Source organism: Cyanistes caeruleus, chromosome 1 (assembly GCF_971803275.1).
Source record: "Cyanistes caeruleus chromosome 1, bCyaCae1.hap1.1, whole genome shotgun sequence".
NCBI classification, from domain to species: domain Eukaryota; kingdom Metazoa; phylum Chordata; class Aves; order Passeriformes; family Paridae; genus Cyanistes; species Cyanistes caeruleus.
The window spans coordinates 8,534,162-8,552,507 of record NC_141701.1 but is presented as its reverse complement, the minus strand read 5'-3'; the positions used below and the strand labels follow the sequence as shown (position 1 = coordinate 8,552,507).

The window sequence follows — 18,346 nt, the reverse complement described above, 5'->3', positions numbered from 1 at the left end:
ATGTAATTTGGCTTTTTTTTTTTGATTCTCTGTGTCATTATTTGTTTGAGCAAAATTGCTCCAAAACTGAAGTTCAATTGCTCCCCTCTCTCTCTTTAGCCCCCATCTTTAGCTGTTATATTTTTAAAGAAGTTCCTCTACTGGCTAGAAATCTGGAAAGTAGTTATCTACCCCTTCACCCCTTCCTCCCACTCAGTCTGGCTGAGGCATTGCTGTACACACAAACACGTAACCACGGGTTCATCTGTGTGTACCAGAACCCTTCCCATTCCATTTTTCACAGCCTCACTGAAGGAACATCCAACTCACATCTCAGCTGAACTTTTGAACTCACCAAGGCTGAGATAGCTCAAAATCAAGCAGAACAGGCTGAAGGGTGCCTATAGGTTTGAGGAGCAGCTAAGCAAGTGCAAGTCAGAATTCAGTCCTTGCTGATGTCTGATAAGGAAGAGATGGTAAAAAGCTTGATCATTGTCTAATCTTCCTCACACAGAAACATCATGTGCCCTCTGCTTGAAAGTGCACTGAAAAGTGTGTGTCCTTTTGCCCTGAGCAGCACAATTACAGAGCAGTTACAGAGCTGAGCAATTCACTAGAAGAAAGTCTGGTCCTTCAAGACCCTAAATGACACGTGTCACTTGTGATTAGTTAGATGGCTACTGCTTTTTTTCTGGAGTTGTTGGTCATAAATGCTGGTCTTAGAACTTTGAAACACAGAATCAAGGAAACACAAAATGATAGTTTTGGTTGGTATTTTGTCCTCAGAGCTGACCACACCAACAGGACTGGCACCATGTTCATGTTCTTGGACTCCTGGGCATAAAACACAAACATAAACCTATGAAACTGATACTTCAGGTTTCCTCCCTGACTTCTCTCCAGGTAGAGGAGACAGGTTGAATGGCTTCTTACAAAAGTTTCTAGGAGGAAGATTCCAGACATAGAATCAGGGCATAGATAGGACACAAGCAGCAGTTTCTGATTGCAATCTGTTTAAAAGGCTTCTTTTGAAAGGAGTGTAGGTGTAAGGCTACCAAGTGTAGCCTTAAGACTAAGTCATAGACAGGAGAAGAGAGCAATAGGTAAGCTGATTGCAGCTCTTGCAGGAAAACTGGACATGCTCTTTTTGCCAACCATTTCAAAACAGTTGCTCAGAATCAAGCAGCCAGCTCTAAACCAGCAATTCATTCATTTAATAGCTTTAGAGGCTGTTCCCTATTAAACAAGGCATGGTAAATCTGTTTCAGATTAGCACAGCAAATGAGTCACAAAAAATATCCCACTTTGGTGTTAAGTTTTGGCCTGTACAAGCTGCATCTCAAACAGATGCTGTGTCCATTCTAAATATAAAATGGCCAGACCCCAGTGTCTGGCCCTGACAGCAAGTGCCATGGCCTGACTTCAGTCCTCAGGCAAGCCCTCTGTGTCAGACTGACCCCACAAGTTGTGTGGCATTTGGCCCTGGCTCCCTTCTGTGCTGCAAGTGCTGTCCCTTCAGTCCTAAGATTTATTTTTATTTCTGTGCTGTGTTTTTGAATACAAAGGCTCTGGAAAAATCTAAGGGCTGTGTTGCAACCCACAAGAGTGATGTTTTTATGGCCTGAAGCTGAAGGGGTGTGTTGCATCCCCCAGGGTATGCATGGGGCTCTGCAGGAGGATGGGACAGCCCTGGGAGACTGTGTAGGTGTGGTCATGTACACACTGCTCCAGGGAGCAAAACAGAAATTCAGCATCTGGGCAGGCAAGGGTCTGGGTATGGAGCTCACACCCTGTCCTTTTTAGCCTACACACATCCAGAGGAACTGAGCAGACTCCTCTGGGTTTTGTTGCCACATGCATCCATCTGGAGTTAAACACAGAGCAGAGAACAGCCCCTGCAAACCTCTCAAGCCCTCAGTGCTCCTCAAAAACTTCTTGCTAATGAAGATGTGCAGCAGGTGAAGAACCACCTCTGCTGACAGCCTCTGGATAAGTGGAAAACACTGGGAAATTTCAGCAGTATTTCAGCTTCTATCTGCATGAAATTGGGTGCCAAAAGGAAGGCAGTAGTCTTATTTCTCACAGCAACTGAAATTTTTGATATCTTTAACAGCTTTCAGTAAACTCAAGAACAGCTCTGATTAGGTGTTTTGTTTTTTTTTTTTAACAGAATACAGACACTTCCATAAATAAAACATAACTGCTGCATTTTTATCAGGAAACAAATGTAAAAGTAAAATGAAGAATTTCTCAAGATACCACAGAATAGAGATATTTGCAATCCAAATCATCCCTCCAGGAAAGCTTTCCTCAGCCTAAGGCAAAAAGAAGGAGAGAGGTTCTTTGCTGTAGGAACCATCCAGCTAGTGAAACTATCACAGATGAGCAATTGCCAGGTTGATGTCTACCAACTGCAAAGCATCATGTCATTTAGGGAAGGCTCCTGATATTCATCCTTGGAAAAAGAACAGCTGGTGGAAAGACTGGCTATGTGAATAAAGGGACAGTGGAGAATATATCCTGTCTCAGGTAACATTTTTGACACTCTCATCCACAGGATTCTTATTTTCAAGCTGAGAAAGTATTGGAGGATGCATGAGTGTGCATGAAAAATGGTTGTGATGCCAGGCTTAAAGTGTGTCATAATCAATGGCTTAACATCCAGCTGGAGGCCATGAACAAATGGAGCATTGAGGACACCCAGGATTTTTCAATGTCTTCATCAGTGACTTGGATGATGAGACAAGGTATGTGCACCCTGCAGCAAATTCCAGATGGTGCTTAGTAAGGGAGAATGACTGATCCCAAGGGACAAAGCTTTAACCCAAAAGGACATTGAGAAACGTGAAAACTGTACCAAGAACTTCCTGAAATCCAGCAGGCAGAAGTGTCAGGTTCTGTGCTTGGGGTGGAATAACCCCACACATCAGCACAGGCTGGGAACTGAATGGCTGAGACTTTATAAAAGCAAATTTGGATGGCAAAATGTGTAAGGAGGCAATAGTCTGCTCTTATTACAGATGGTGCAAACATCATATAATTATATCAGGAAAAGCAGATTCAGGGAAATTATTTATTCAGCCCTGGTGGGACCAGTTTTGAACAGGTCAACATTATTTAAAACCTGTAAACATAATATTTCTTTTTTGAACAAATAGGTGGTCAACATTGGAAGAACTACTGCTAAGGATGGGCTTTAGATCAGAAAACATTGGTTAAAGTTATTTTTAGGAGGTGATGGCACTGCCTTTTTCCAGCTCCAGTTGTCACTGGAAAGATAAGAGCTCACTGTAAATAAAACTTAATTCAGAGGCATCAAACTGCAGAGCAGCAGCTGGAGCAGGAAGGAATTCTGATGAAGATGCTGAGGACAAGGATGTCACAACAAGTGGGAACTTTCAGGACTGTGCTGGAGGGTATCCAATGAATAGAGATAGAAAAATCCTAGGGCCTGCCTTATTTACAAAAAGTACAGGCCAAGCAGAGTAAGAAAGAACAACCAAAGCAATGTTAACAGCAGCTGGAAAAAATGCATCTTAAAGGGCTACTTTATTTGTCTTCTACAAAGCACCTTCCTTTCAGCTTGTATCCTAAATGGCCCTGGTGGAAGATCCAGTACTCAGACACATCATTTCTGTTTCCTTCACAGCTCCTTTCACAGCTGGTGATGCCCAGCAGTGATCCCAGCCCGGGAGCAGGAGCTCCCACAGTCTGTAGTGAGTTACACGTGCTCAGGCTGCTGCTGCTGCTTCCTGTGGCCTCACTGCAGTGGACTGATCACCAGTGGTGCTACATGGAAAAAGCAGCTTTTCAGGAAGTGTGTTGATCCCTGTTACCTCACTGAACTCTCTAAGTGTCTGCCAGCATGGCTGAGGATTAAATTTAGCTTTTCATCACCCAGAGCTGAGACATAACATCCATGGATGCAAGGCCACAGGTGTTTAATAGTGTGCAGCAAAGCTTTACAAATGTGGATAATTATTATTCATTAACTTTGGTATTACATTGCTGGGTAGAGCTAAGGTTAGGTTAAGTTTGGTTTACTAAATTGAGGCTAATTTGTTAAATTAAGGTTAATTTAGTAAGCCAAGGGTAATTTACTAAGTAAAGGTCATTTTACTAAAAATTAATCTTGAGAGAGATTTTGTGGCAAGAATTACTATTGAAGTGGTGAGGAAATCCCCTGTCCTTTTCTGCTTGAGAACCAATGCCAGAATATAAGACTTGAATTCTTTGAGGTTGTCGGTAATTACAAGTATTGGAGCTGGCCCAAATATTAGTGCTGTGGGATGAGCAGATTCTGAGAGGCATGCTTTGTGTGAAGGCCTGAGCATTGAAATCCACCCCCACACGGTCTGTGGTACTGGGCAGCCTTGCAAAAGGGGAGAATCCACCCCAGCAAACAGCACCAGGTATCATGGAGCTTGGACACGTCTGAGCCACCAGAGCAGGGATCTGAGCAGGATGATTAACACAACATCGCCCTGGGAGAGTCATGTGAACATGCTGAAACAAAACATTTCATGCTTAAAGGCCCTGTATCTGAAAAGACTGCCTGTACCACACTTTGTGTCCTTTCAGCTCTGAAAGATTCTGAGCAAACTGATAAGGGGATAATTAAGAATATTTGTTAGTGAATGCAAGGTTTCCTGTTAGTGCACTTTCTCTGATGGAATTCATTTATGGCTTTGTTTACCCCACACATTGTGGGTTATTTATATCTCAGAAGAAGATCTTTAAAAATTATCAGAGTTTAAAAGAGGGCAAAAATCTGTTGCAGTTTTTACTGTCAATTTTCAAACATGATATCTCAAGCTATATTTGGACAGAACTTCAAGCCCATCTTGTTAGAAACTTAAATAAGTCCTGAAAAACAATTCCTAACTCAGAAAGGAAACCTTGAACATAGCTTGTTAATGCATTTTGAAAATCATAAAGATCTGTCTGCAGCAGTATTTTAAACCAGGAATTACCGTAAAATGGGGAACATGTTTTAAAAATTCTTTTAAGGTAGCATGGAAATAATAGAAAACCTTTAACTAGATTTTTTGACTGCAAAACCAGATATGCCATATCTGATTCTACCTGCAGGGTTATCACTGTCATTAGTTCCAGGGCAGAAAAGCCCACAGAAGCCAAATTTAATCTTGTCTTCTTTCTGTGGCATTTGATACAGGTTGGGAGAAGTGACAGCTCTTTCCCCACATCCCTGGGCAGCTGTGAAGCTGCTTTACAGCAATTTATTCTGTATTTCAATGGTGAAAGGATATTTTCTAGATGTTTTCTATCTGTCACTATTAGAAACTCAAGACAAAAGCTGAAAGCAGACTTGAGCTGCCTGAGACCCATTACTGGTTTACTTTCATCAGGTTTTAGCTAAATCCTGTTTTTGGCCATGCTGAAATCTCCAGATGCAGTCATGAAAGCCAGACCACATCCATTCCTTCTCTGTGGGTATGATGGTTTTCCAGGAAGGGTCCCAAAGAATTCCTGGGATACCTGCAGGAAGCCCACCCAGGTCTGATCTACCACCTCTCCTTAACCTCAGGCAAGAGCTCAGGTAATGACAAGCTTGAGTGATAAACACTCAGGTGATGGAGGAATCTGGTGGGTTTTATCACCAGAGGACGAGATTTTTAACCCTATCTACCTGATGATAAAGTCCTTCAGGGCTTTTTCTAGATGAGACAATCCACATCCTTGGTTTGGACTGCTCCTTCATGCAAATTTGCAAGAGTAGGTCTAGGGAAAGTGCTGTGGAAAATGGGTCCTCACCTATATCCAAGTGGCTTCAAAGAAATGTCAGCTCCTGGGGACCACTGTAGTGCTGCAGGGTAACTTGTGTTCTCTGCCTGGCTCATCACACAGAACCAGCAGCACACTGAAAGCCCAAGCAGGAAAAAAGCCCAAACAATGTGTCTCGTGATAGCTGCTGGTACCAAAAGTGCCCTGGGTTCTGCCAGTGCCTCTTGTCAGGAGTTTGTCAAAGCAGAACTTTCTTCACCAAAAGGGGAAGTGTCATTTTTTTCCAGCTGCTGCAGGGTACAGACGTTTTTGGAGCCACATCATCTGTGTGCCCATTGCCAACATCCAGCAGTTAGGTTATGTACTCAAGACTTTTCCTGGCCAAGTATCAAACCTCCCTGGAATAATCTGGAGGGGCCTCAGTTCATATGTTCCCTGGTACTGCAGAAAGGCTGAGCCAGGGCACGGAGTGTGGCACTGAGTCTGCAGGTCTGGTAAATATTTAATGTTAGGATTAACCACTATTTTAAAACACCTCTTTCTCATAAACATTCACTTATGACACCCAAAAGTCCTTCCGGCAGTTAAATAACAATAATGATTCATTGTTGCCATTGATGTGTGTTTCTGTTTAAATACTTAAATCTGTTCCTTAATATAGGAAGTTTGTTTATAAAAGTAGAAAAGGAACAGCACATCTATCCCAGTCTGACTGATTGACCAAAGATTTAAGGTGTTTGTAGTTAGGAGGAAAACCTGGGCATTGTACATTGTAGCATGTTCTTTGTTCAATCCCTTTTATTAATTTTTTATTTATTTATTTATTTATTTTTAATTTTTAATGGGAAAAGATTCCTGTTTTCCTGGTCATAAGGGGGAGGGATGTAGTAGCAGAAAGCTTGAATAAAAAAAGGGGTGGGAGGGATCTGGTAGCTGAGGTAAAAGTCAACTTCATCTTCTTTAGACTGTTTCTCACTTAAAGGATAAACACATGTCATAGCTGCTGGGGTTTAGAAACTTGAACTGCATTTAAGATAATTTTAAGTCTAGGAAGCTCCTCTGAGGAAGTGGTAGCCCAGCTGGCAAGGGCTTTGGGCAGCATGGGCATACATCACTATACTAAGTAGGCAAAACACAAGTAACTAGAAGCTGAATATTTTAGCCGCTTATTGCTTTGCTTTGTGCTCAACCTCCTCACAGTGAAAATATTTAATTATTACATTGTGTCTAGTTTATTAATCAAGAAGTTTATTAATCAAGAAGGAAAACATCACCAGAAGATTGGAGAAGGGGGGCTCAGACATCCTGGGAAATGAGATGTGACCCTGCAAAGGACTGAAAGGTTTTCATCCAGCTTCCTATAGAAAGAGGATTAGGGAAGATGAGGAGGTTTCTTGTTTTTGTAGCCATTTAAACAGTAACTTCAGAAAAAAATAAACTACCAAAAGCAATGTAGTGCTGCATAAAAAGGAATTAAAGACAGATTAGAGATGGAAACACTACTGGAAGTACTGACTTTACAGTAAACATTTGAAAAAACAGGCTACTAGCCTTGAGGCTTTGAGTAAAAATCAGGGCTTTAGTCTACTGACAGGAAACCAGAGATGGAAAGAAATTCACAGCAGTTCCAAATACTACTTTTTTTCCTCTTAATGTAAGCATGCTGCCAGCAGCTCTTAGTGGAAAGAACAGAACATGTATTTTCATATCATGTTATAGAAAACTTGAGTTTTCACAGAACAGGAATCTGTGCCTCTTTGGAACAAGGGTCAATTAAATGTAACCATTGCTTATCAACAGTTTTTTTAACCTCTTTTTAAATCCTCCAGAAATAGAATTTGGGGACTTTCTAGGTTCTTCTAAGATACATTAATCTAAGATATTATTTTTCATTTTTTCTTCCTGTTAGTTCTTTCTTATCATAGGTTAAGGGCACTTAGAGAACAAGCTTTCCTTCTAATATGTAACATTATTGATAACATTTCTAAGTACAGGAAGGCCAGCAGCTTTCAGTTTTCTCTGTGTGTTTCTGTGGTGTTTCTACTGGTTCTTTTCCCCTTTTAGTATAGAAAAGCATAACAAACTTTATTTTTAAAACATTTCCTCATAAGTCCTGTTGCTTGAAGGGCTTGCCAGCATCATAGTTTTTCACTCTCTGTTTTCTTTACATCTTTTTTAACTTGCAGTATCCAAAGCTGGCACTGAAACCTGGAAGTCAGAGGTGCTGAAGGGTCCTCTGGATTTGTTACTCAAAGGGGATAAACAAAGGGCAAAGTTTACCTCCTATGTCTGACCTACAGCAGTCCTGCTAATATGGCCCAGAGCGATGTTTGCTTTGTTTCCCAAATACCAGCCTCTTTCATTGTCAGCTCCTAGAGCCTATTCACTGTTACTGCTGCCTTGAGAGGTTCTCTTTTTTCCTAATTAGTCCATGATTTTTCATTTCTATGTTTTTAACAAATTCACTAATTTAGGCCAATTTCTTCTGCTTAATGAGATCAGTTTGAGTGTTGAACCTGCCTGCACATGTTGATGCCAGTTACTCATGTAAATTGGATTTCTATTTTAGTGATACAAATCACAATCTGAAAGGAGCTATTTTATATGCCATCTCTGTTGGGTAGCAATTATTGCACCCTGCTATGAGTCATATCACCGAATTTTGTGGTTACATTATAGTATTTTTTTGAAGACCATCTATCTCAAAACTTTATTATTAATGTCATGAATTACATCCGATATTTCCCTGTCATCAGCTGAGCAAGTGTGGTGGATTGACCTGGGCTGGCCAGCAAGTGCCCATCAAGCTGCTCTTTCACTACTCGGCAGGAGGAGGGGAGAAAATGAGGTGAAAATCTTGTGGGTTGGGTTAAGAACAGGGAGGTGACTCACCAGTTACTGCCAAGGGTGAAACAGACCTGACTTGGTGACAATTAATTTAGTTTATTGTTAATTAATAAAGGTGAGAAATGAAAGAAAAACTAAAAGCACTTTCCCTCCATCGTCCTGCCCAGGCTCAGCTTCACTGCTGACTCCTCTTCCTCATGCTGCTCCAGAAGCGCAGGGGGATGGGGAATGGAGGTTGTAGTCAATTCATCACACCTCCTCCTTATGCTCTTCTCCAGCTCCAGTGTGGAGTCCAATTACACAATCCATCATGAATGGCTCCTTTCTACAGCCTGCAGTCCTTCAGGGTCAGACTGCTTCAGCCTGGGCTTCTCAAGGGCTTCAGCTTCCATCAGGACACATCCCCTTGCTCTGGCAGGGGCTCCTCCACAGGCTGCAGGTGGATCTGTGTTCTCTCATGGACCTCCATGGGCTGCAGGTGGATCTGTGTTCCCTCATGGACCTCCAGGGCTGCAGGTGGATCTGTGCTCCCTCATGGACCTCCATGGGCTGCAGGTGGATCTGTGCTCTCTCATGGAACCCCATGGGCTGCAGGTGGATCTGTGCTCTCTCATGGACCTCCATGGCCTGCAGGTGGATCTGTGTTCTCTCATGGACCCCCATGGGCTGCAGGTGGATCTGTGTTCTCTCATGGACCTCCATGGGCTGCAGGTGGATCTGTGCTCCCCCATGGACCTCCAGGGCTGCAGGTGGATCTGTGCTCCCTCATGGACCTCCAGGGCTGCAGGTGGATCTGTGTTCTCTCATGGACCCCCATGGGCTGCAGGTGGATCTGTGCTCCCTCATGGACCTCCAGGGCTGCAGGGACAGAGCTGTTTCAAGCCTGAATTTCATGTGACTCTGCTCCAGTGACTGGAGCACCTTCTCCTACCCTTCCTCTGGGTTTCTGCAGGACTGTTTTTTCACATGTTCTTGCCCCTCTTTGCTCTGGCTGCTGTTGCACAGAAGTTTTTTCCCCCCTTCTTAGTTCATTATCCCAGAAGTGTCACTGCTGTTGCTGGTGGACTCAGCCTGGCCAGTGGTGGGTCTGTCTTGGAGCTGGCTGGCATTGGCTCTGTCAGACATGTGGGAAGGTTCTGGAACCTTCTCACAGAAGCATCCCCTGCAAACCCTGTGCTTCCAAAAGCTGACCACATGAACCCTGCTCGCTGGGTTACCACGTGAGAGAGGGAACTGAATTCCATTAACATGCTTTACCCCTGACAAAACCGTGCTGGCCATTTCTGAGTGCTCTGTTTTCATCCAACTGCTCACAGGCCATTTCACAATTTGTTCCAAGAGCTTTCCACATTCAACCATATTCCTTGGATTTGTTTCACTTCTTACTTCCACCTCCTTAAATGCAGATAGGACACTCACCCTCACTGGTCCTTACTGCAGTCAGCCTTTAAAGGCTCCCTCTTTTAGGGATTTTTCTTGCAAAAGCAAGTGAAAAAGAGCACAGTTGGATACACACTTGCTGGCTCCAGCTGGACATCTCTGTGTTCCTCATTCTTCCTGAGGTTTTTATTTGGCTGGCGTTTATGAGTTGTTCCTTTCTCCAGTCAAGACAATGCCTGTTCCACACTGGAATTCTGCAAAAGGAGTCCGAGTTTTTGGCACACTCTTGATTGATTTTTGATAACAGAGCTCCTGCTGTAACAATCTGCCATTTGTCATAACCCTTCAGTGAGCAACAAAAGGTCTCTGTTAAATGTTTAATGCCAGGCACAATCCCAGCAATCAGGGCAGCTAGACTTAATAGACTATGAAATATATGAGGTAGGAAGAAGACAGAGGAAAAAATTCAAGAGACAAAATATGGAGTTGTTGTCTGGGTTTTGTATAAATATAGCTGGATGCTTTATTATCTTTAAAAGTGGAAGATTTTCCCTTAGTAACAGAAATAAGAAATCTAATGAGCATGAATATTCCACTTAGTAAAATAAAAACTGCAAATTGCAACTATCTTTTACTCTCCATAAATGTGCTTGATTCAAAACAATCAGCCATAGCCTAGAATAGTTCTATGTAAAAAGAATCTATTCTAACAAACCTATTAGTTAAAATTTAACTTTTGTTATTGGAAGGCAACATTGGCAACAACAGTGACATTTTTTCCTCCAGCACTTCTGCTTTGCAGAACAGAATAAAATTCCACTGCAGGCCAGAGTCATCTGCTATCCTTCTTCATCTGTGCTGGCCTTTAAAAGTTTCATAAAAAACATATAATGAAACTTGATTTATAGACATGTTTTTTTTGTTTGGTTGGGATATTTATTTGGGAGGGATGAGGATATTTGGAACATATTGCTGTCTCAATATGGAAAATAATCATCATTGACTCTCCAAAGATATCATAAAAATATGGAAAAGTGTTCAGAGTGCTTTGAGTTGATCTGAAGGAGTCCTTTAAAGCTGCAGCATGCCTAGTAAGTGTGGTACAGATAACTTGCAAGTAAAGAAAAGTAAAATCCTTGAATCAAAGCTGTGGTTAAAAGTCTTCAAATTTAAATTCTTACAACCCAAGCACCAGTGAAGTGTGGAAGCCATTAGCATAAAATCTCATTTCAGAGAAATTAGAACTGTAAATAGTGCCCAGTAAATAGCAGTAGTTTATGTTTGTATCACTAAATTGCGCAACTGAGGAAGGATTCAGCAACTGATGGCAGCTATACTGTTCAAGAAAAAGCAAAGTTCCCTTTAGAATGCTATTCTTGCTCAATCAATCTTATTTAAATTAATTCTCTTCCCAAAGGAATAAGATTTTGTGACCTTTTCAGGACATCATATTAAAGTATGCTTTGTTTATTGAGTGTTTTTGAAACAGCTTGGACCAAAATGCAGTTTTGCTCTAATAAAATGTAGCTGGACCAGTTCCATTACCCTCCCACTCTCTGAAGCCCACAGGACTAAATGGGTGTAACAAAATGAAGTATTTGGCCATTGACCTGCAAGTCCAGTGACTCACACTGGTTCACATAAAACTGTTTCCCAGCTAGAGGCTGTAACAGAGGCTGCTGCTAGCCCTGAGCTTCCCTGCTACCACACAGAATGTGAGATGCTTTAGGGGAAGGGAGATTTCCTGTAGGTTCACATAATTACAAGTAATGGTGGAGGCAGGAAGGAATTTCCAGAGGTCACCTGGTCCCCACCCCTGCTCAAGCAGGAGCACCTAGAGCTGGTTGCCCAGGATCATATCTGGCTGGCTTTTTGTTGTCTCTAAGGAGAGAGACTCCAGCACTGCTCTGGGCAACCTGTGCCAGTGCTCAGTCACCTGCCTGGTAAGGAAGTGTTTCCTAGTGTCCAGCTGAATTCTCCTGGCTTTCAGTTTGTGCCAATTGCCTCTGCTCCTGCCAGAACTGAGGAGAGGAGGAGAAGTGAGAAGAAGAAGGCTTGGAGACTAGAAAGGCCATGTTGAATTGCCAGCTGACTTCTCTTCCAAACCCAGTATTCAGGCTTCATGCTTCTGGATTTTTCCCTGACAGAGTCCTTGCTTATGGGGCTGGAAAGCCTGTGAGGATTTGGATTAGAAGGTCTCAAGTCCCATCAAGATGGCTCAGTATGGACCTCACTGGTGTTTCAGATTCCCAAATTGTTGGTGCTCTCCACAATGCAGGCATGTAGAAAAATCTCCACCTGGGCAGTTCTGCCAGGGTCTCATCCCTGAGTTTGCTCATACCCTAAGAGCCTGACTGCATCCAGTAGATGAGATATTCTGCTATGAGAAACGAGGAAGGGGAGGGATGCCTGAGGTCCCTATCCCTGTCTGATCTATCCCTATGTTTGTCTGCATTTTTGTGCTATTCTCATTTCCATTTTCTTTCCGAGATCCTCTCACTTGGGGTGTGTGGAAGCACAGTCCTTCTCCATTCACAAGAGAAGATAATACTGTATGACCCCATAAATTTTATTTTAGGATTTGAGGACTGCATTACATATGAGGATTGCCTAATCCAACACATCAGCCAGCCAAATTGGCCAAGCATGTTACTGGGGGCTTTCTTATTTTACTCAACCAGGAAGCTGTTTTCTCTGCCTGGAAAAATTATCAAGAAATATTGTTTCAGAGAAAATGTTTTGGAAGCATCATCCCAAGTGGGGATTAGACTTGTTTTAACTAGGGTAATCTGGAATTGGAAAGCTGCACAGACATCTGAGAGTGCCTGATGACATGTGGAAGCGAAAAGGTGAGACTGACTCATGAAAGTGCACTCGGGGCTGTTTTACAACAGCAATTCACAGAGTATCTGATCCAAAACAAAGCAGGATTTGCTTGCCCGCAGGGATCACTGTGTATATACAGAGGAAACAAAGGGCTTACATCTTTCAACACAAAATATTTCTGTATAAATAGCTCACAGGAACGCAGCTAATCTCTAAGGCCTTCTGTCAACCAGCTGCAGAAGAGGGAGGAAAGGAAAATCTTTTAGGGAAGGGCATCTTCAGCATGAAGGGTGGGCTTTTGTGTAGCCAAAAAGGCCCATGCTTGGTGCTTGGTTTCTGAATCTAAAAACTGTGAGGGGTGATTACTGCAAGCAGGAGAGTGTCCCTCAATAACCAGGGACTGTGTTTTCTCTGTCCCTGAGACAGAGAACTGTAGTATGGCTTCTGAACTGTTTGATCTCCCACCTGTGCTCTGGGGTTATATCTGCCCTGCCAAATAAAAATCATCCAGGGAAGAAACTGAGGCAGCTCAACCTCTGACTGCCCACGCTGCAAAACCATTTCTTCTTTCCCAGGATCTGTTAGAGACCAGCTCTGCTCAAGGCAAAAGCTTGGCATGGTGTGGGTGGCACCTCCCCCCAGAAACCTTCACCACTGGCAGTGAGGGTGAGACCAGACCAGATGCCTTATGCTGCCTTTAGCATCATCCCTGCTATCTTTGAATCCCCAGGCTCTCGTGCTTTCCCCTAGGCATGCACCCTCAGGTTCACATTATAAAATCACCACCCTGGTGGACCTTGTGACAGAGACAAGGATCAGTTCCTAGAGGAAATGAGTTTTTTAGTGCCCCACAGGGCAGCACAGCCTGATGCATGGGTTACTTTTCAGTGAAATTGTGGCATTTGGGGGGCACAAAGACAAGTTCTAACTGTCCATCTGCTGCCAGCCACAGAAGGTTGTCTAGGAGGGATGCAAGGAGGAAAACAGACAGTCAAAGGCACCCAGGGAGTGTAGCCTTTTGTGTGTGCACACCTTTAAGGGGTCCAGCCTTGTAAGAACTGCCTAGCATTTCCATTCAAACATAAATACAGAATTCTGGAAAGCATGTAAGCACAAATTTGAGAGCTAACCTCATAACCTCATTTTTATGTGCTAGGTTAACAAGGTGTACAGATCTGGGGTTAGCTCCTCAGGTTACTCAAACCAGGTGGCTGAAAAACCTCAGCATATTGAACTTGTGATTTTCAAATGTTTTTGAAAAACAATTAATGGAAATCAGAAACAGATTTCCACAGGCATGGGGAAGAAGAACAGACTAGTTTGGGGTGGGGGTTGCCTGTTTGCTAGATACATCTGCAGACCACATGGTGTTCTCAGCATTGCTTCAAGACCATTTAATTGACAACATGTTAGCCTGGGAAAGAAAAACAGCTTGCAGAGAGTTTAGAAACACCCTTTCCCTTGGGTACCTTGGCTCATGGTGCTGCTAATGAGCAGGTAAGCATTGCCATGGCACAGCAGCCCAGGGATCTCAGCATTTGTTGGTGTGGAGTCAAGGTGGGGACACCCCTGGCAATCAGCTGGATTGGTCTCAGCCCTGTCCTTCTACCAGGACTGTCACTGTTCCATGCAATGCAAGGGAGCCAAGCCCATTCCTCAGGTGAGCAGCAAGGGAAGGAGGTGGTGTTCATGCCACAATGACAATGTGACTGATGAGGTGATGGTTGCAAGAAAGACAAATTGCTTGGGAGAAATATGAAATTGTGAAAGATGGTTTCTGCCAGCTTAGCTTGTCTCTTTCTGATATGCACACACCCTGAGGGGGTGGGCAGGGGTGCCTATGCTTGAGGAAATGCCAGGAATAGCTTTTTGGTCTGTTTAATACTTCAGGTACACAGGTACAAGAATTGTTCTATGCACAGCAGAAATATTGTGGAAAGTAACTGATTAATCACACACTGAGTTATGCTCTACTTTTACTTGAATCTCAGTGGTTTTGCCATCAAAGACATGATGCTCCATGGTGGGATTCCATGTTTAACTCTGGTGTTTACCACAAGGCAGCAAAAGCACATTTCATCATGCAGAGAGAGGTGACCCTGCAGCAGAACAAACCTCTCTTAGGGGACCTGTGGCCAGGCACTGGCCTCACAAATGCCAAGACAACCCTCACAATGAAATCCAGAGATAATTTTCCATAAACAATGCATAAACATGATCTAGACATCTGACACAAGCACTGCCTACCTGACAGGAACATGAAGTGCATGGGTTTTCTGCACTGCTGTCCTACCCTGGACTTCGATGCCTGAAGCAGAAGAGAAATGGAGTTATCACCATGTGCTGAGGATGAAGAGCCTTCCCCTGAGAGCAGATGGCTGCTGATGACTCCTGTGTATGGGCTTTCCTTTTGGACCCAGGCACCTTCTGGTCTTGGCTGTACCCTCACTCCAGAGGAGTACTGGAGCAGTGTCCCATTCAAAAATGCCTGTCACTTGTTTTAAGGTACTTTACAGACAGGCAGAGGATGTGCTACACAAAAGGTATTCCATATAAAGGATGTCTGTCATCATTCATGATGTAGCAGCATTTCTGGGACAAACAAGGGTTGTGCAGAAGAGCTATGGAACAGTCTGAGAGAGATTCTGCCTGCATGTTTTGTCTTTCCACTGTGGCCCAAATGGGACTTGGAGTGTCCTTATTCCCACCTGATCTCTAGATCACAGTCTCCCCTTGGTGTGTCAATTATCAAGGCTCAACAGTCACAGCTTGGTGCACAAGGCTCTAGGGAGCTGCAGTGGTTGAGCAAAGTGAGGGAATAAAAGGTTTCTAGGCTTTGGCTGGTGGTTTTTCATGTTTTTGAGAGCCTCTTGTTGGACTCTGCTGTCTCCACCTTCCTTCCCCTGCTATCCTGGCTGTCAGTGGCTGCCAACCACCCTACAGGCAGAGCAGTATATGGCAGCACTCTTCAGTCAGCTGCTCATGGAAACCAGATGAGACCAACAAGCTGAAGGATGAAAGTAATTCAGCTGATTTTCCATGAGAAAAAGAAACAACAGTCCCACAAGTGCATCATCCTGCAACCACTGATACAAGTGCATCCCAGAGCATGTCTAACTAGATGGACATTTCTGCTTGGGTCTCTATCAACCTGTCCTCTGCCTAAATGGGAATGTTTCCAGGAGAGGCAAAACCTAAAGGAGATCAGAGATCCTTTCCTGCCTATGCATTCATTACTCAAACACACTTCAAAAAGAGATCTATTTCAGTTGAGATCTATTCTACAGATCATCTGTCCAGGTCAAGAATCTTTCAGAGAGGTTTGTTCTACCTGTGGATTTGAATTGTCTCCTAGCTGCTCTTATGCCATTGCACTCACTTAGGAAACTGATCCCTAAACATTCCAGCTCCTGGTCAGTTTACAGGGCATTTCTTTCAGTTCCCATTTAAACATGCACATATGTTCTTCTCCTTGGAATCTGCACAAAGCCCTGCACTGTGGGCTGCACTGGATACTAAAACTAGCACAGTTGGCTTAAACTTGCCTTTTTCAAAGATTTGTCCTGCCTCTTTTGAGTGAAACAAAACCTTTTGTATTTTTGAGGCCAAAATGGTTCAAGAAGGGGAACCACAAGGCATTAAGAGCACCCAGCTCCTCTCCCATTACAATTTGGAATCCATTCCCCAGCCCAGTGTGAACACAAGGGACAATCATATGGAGTTGTCCTGCATAATTTACTTTAAGAGCATTGCAGATGGGACTAGCTGGGAGCAGAGGTGAATGTTCATGCCAGTTTGTCTGCCAGTCTCCAAAGCTGGTAGAAGAGTAGGTTTCTTTCCCCTTCCCATGATAAAGGATTCCTCTAACACCAGCTTTGTGTGTTGGTTTACCCTCTGAGCCTCCAATATCTTCATGATTGTCAAAAGGACTTTTGGTAATGAGCAAGGTGAATACACTGGAATTAGAAAAATACATTTTGAATTAAAGGTGTGATTGATGGCATTTCTCTGGAAATGAAACATCAGAGGTTTGCTAAGGAAAGGGGCAGGACAGGAAATTAAAAATACATTAAAAATAAGGTGCAGGGAAGAGAAGATCAGGGAGGTGGTGCTGCCTCAAGATTGTGCCAAACAGACACAAACAGGTGCCTGTAGTAGCAATGTTTTGCTTTCTGAATCAGCCTGACCACAGAACTAGTTCAGTGACTGGTCCTTGTGAAAGGCAAGCACAGAGGCTGTAAAGAACCAGTCCCCAGTCAGCACTGTGTGGTACCAACAGCAACCCTCACCTGTCCTGGGGAAACCCAAGGGCAGTGCTGGCAGCCCATGGAGGTGGGACATGAACAAGCAAGGAAATCTCTTATCACAGTCTTGAGTAAGAAAGCACATGAAGTTCCAGTCGTGCCTGTTTAGTTGCCTGGCACCTTGTCTGAAACCAGTCCTTCCAATCTGCACTGGATCCCAGCCAAACCAAGAGGTGGTTCCCTTCGCATCAGGGACTTTCAGTACCAAAAACCTCTAGCAGAGAGCCTCCTGCTCCTCTGTGGCATGGGAGGACATGCTCCCCTGCTCATGGTGGTCCATACAGGAGGTACATAAAGACAACAGTACAGTCACAGGTAGTTACTCATCACCAAGGGTGCAAGCAAAGATACAGCTATTGCCAAGGGATGCAAAATGTTTCCCTTATTTGTGTCCTGACAAGATGTCAATTTATAAAATGTTGTGTAAGTTCTGTCCCTATTCTGTGTGTATGCATGTAACCGTGGTGTTGCACAACAAAGTGCAGCCTGGGGGGAAAACCCATCACTTCCCTAGGACAAGTTATAGGGATGTTAAAGTAAGGCAGAGCTTAAGGGTTTCATTTTTGTGGGACACGAGGCTGGGCTCTGTGCCAATTCATCTAAGAAAATAATAAAATTCATGACTTTGCTGCAGAAAGGCAGAACAAAGTGCCCCAGACACAGAGGAAGGAGGTGCCGGGGCAGCAGCAGGACCTCCTGGGTGCTGGCTCTGCCCACAGCTTTGCAGAGCTGCTTCATCACCATGGCTGTTCGAGCTGCCCACAGCTCCTCTGGCTGCCCTGGCAGCTTCTCCAGGGCACAGCCCCTCTCTTGTGGGTCTCTGCTGTGCTGGGGGCAACATCAGGTGTTTGGGAAGAGAGTGGCAAGCAGGAGCTGGAGCACCCCCGAAAGGAGGGCAATCCACAGCAATGATCTGACCTGAAGCTTTGCCCTTCACAGGGGCAGCATCCAGGCCTGGTGCTGAACTCCTGGAAGTGTCCTGGAGGCAAGAGTTCTCCAGTCTTCAGTGACTGCTAATGAAAAATTTGGGACAAGTATGTTTGTCTGCGTAAGGTGGCATTAGAAGGTCCAGGTCATTAATGAGGCTGGAAAATGTCTAGTTTGCTGACAAAGCTGAATCACTAACAGAGTGTTGCACCAGGTCATATAGTTGAATACAAATTATAGCTGTTTGTTTGCTTGATTGTTTTTTAATCCATTCTATATTGAGACTATAAATAGACATGTTGTGATTGAAAGCCTAACCTCCCCCATTTATCTATAAA

The 18,346-nt window shown here is 43.7% G+C and overlaps 1 long non-coding RNA gene across 1 annotated transcript; it reads left to right on the top strand.

The window, feature by feature from the left end:
• Nucleotides 1-8,601: 8,601 nt before the first annotated feature.
• On the top strand, nucleotides 8,602-12,661 carry LOC147655287 (uncharacterized). The gene is made up of 2 exons (XR_015278640.1): nucleotides 8,602-8,686; nucleotides 8,850-12,661. It is a non-coding gene; the product is annotated as an uncharacterized LOC147655287 (long non-coding RNA).
• Nucleotides 12,662-18,346: the final 5,685 nt, after the last annotated feature.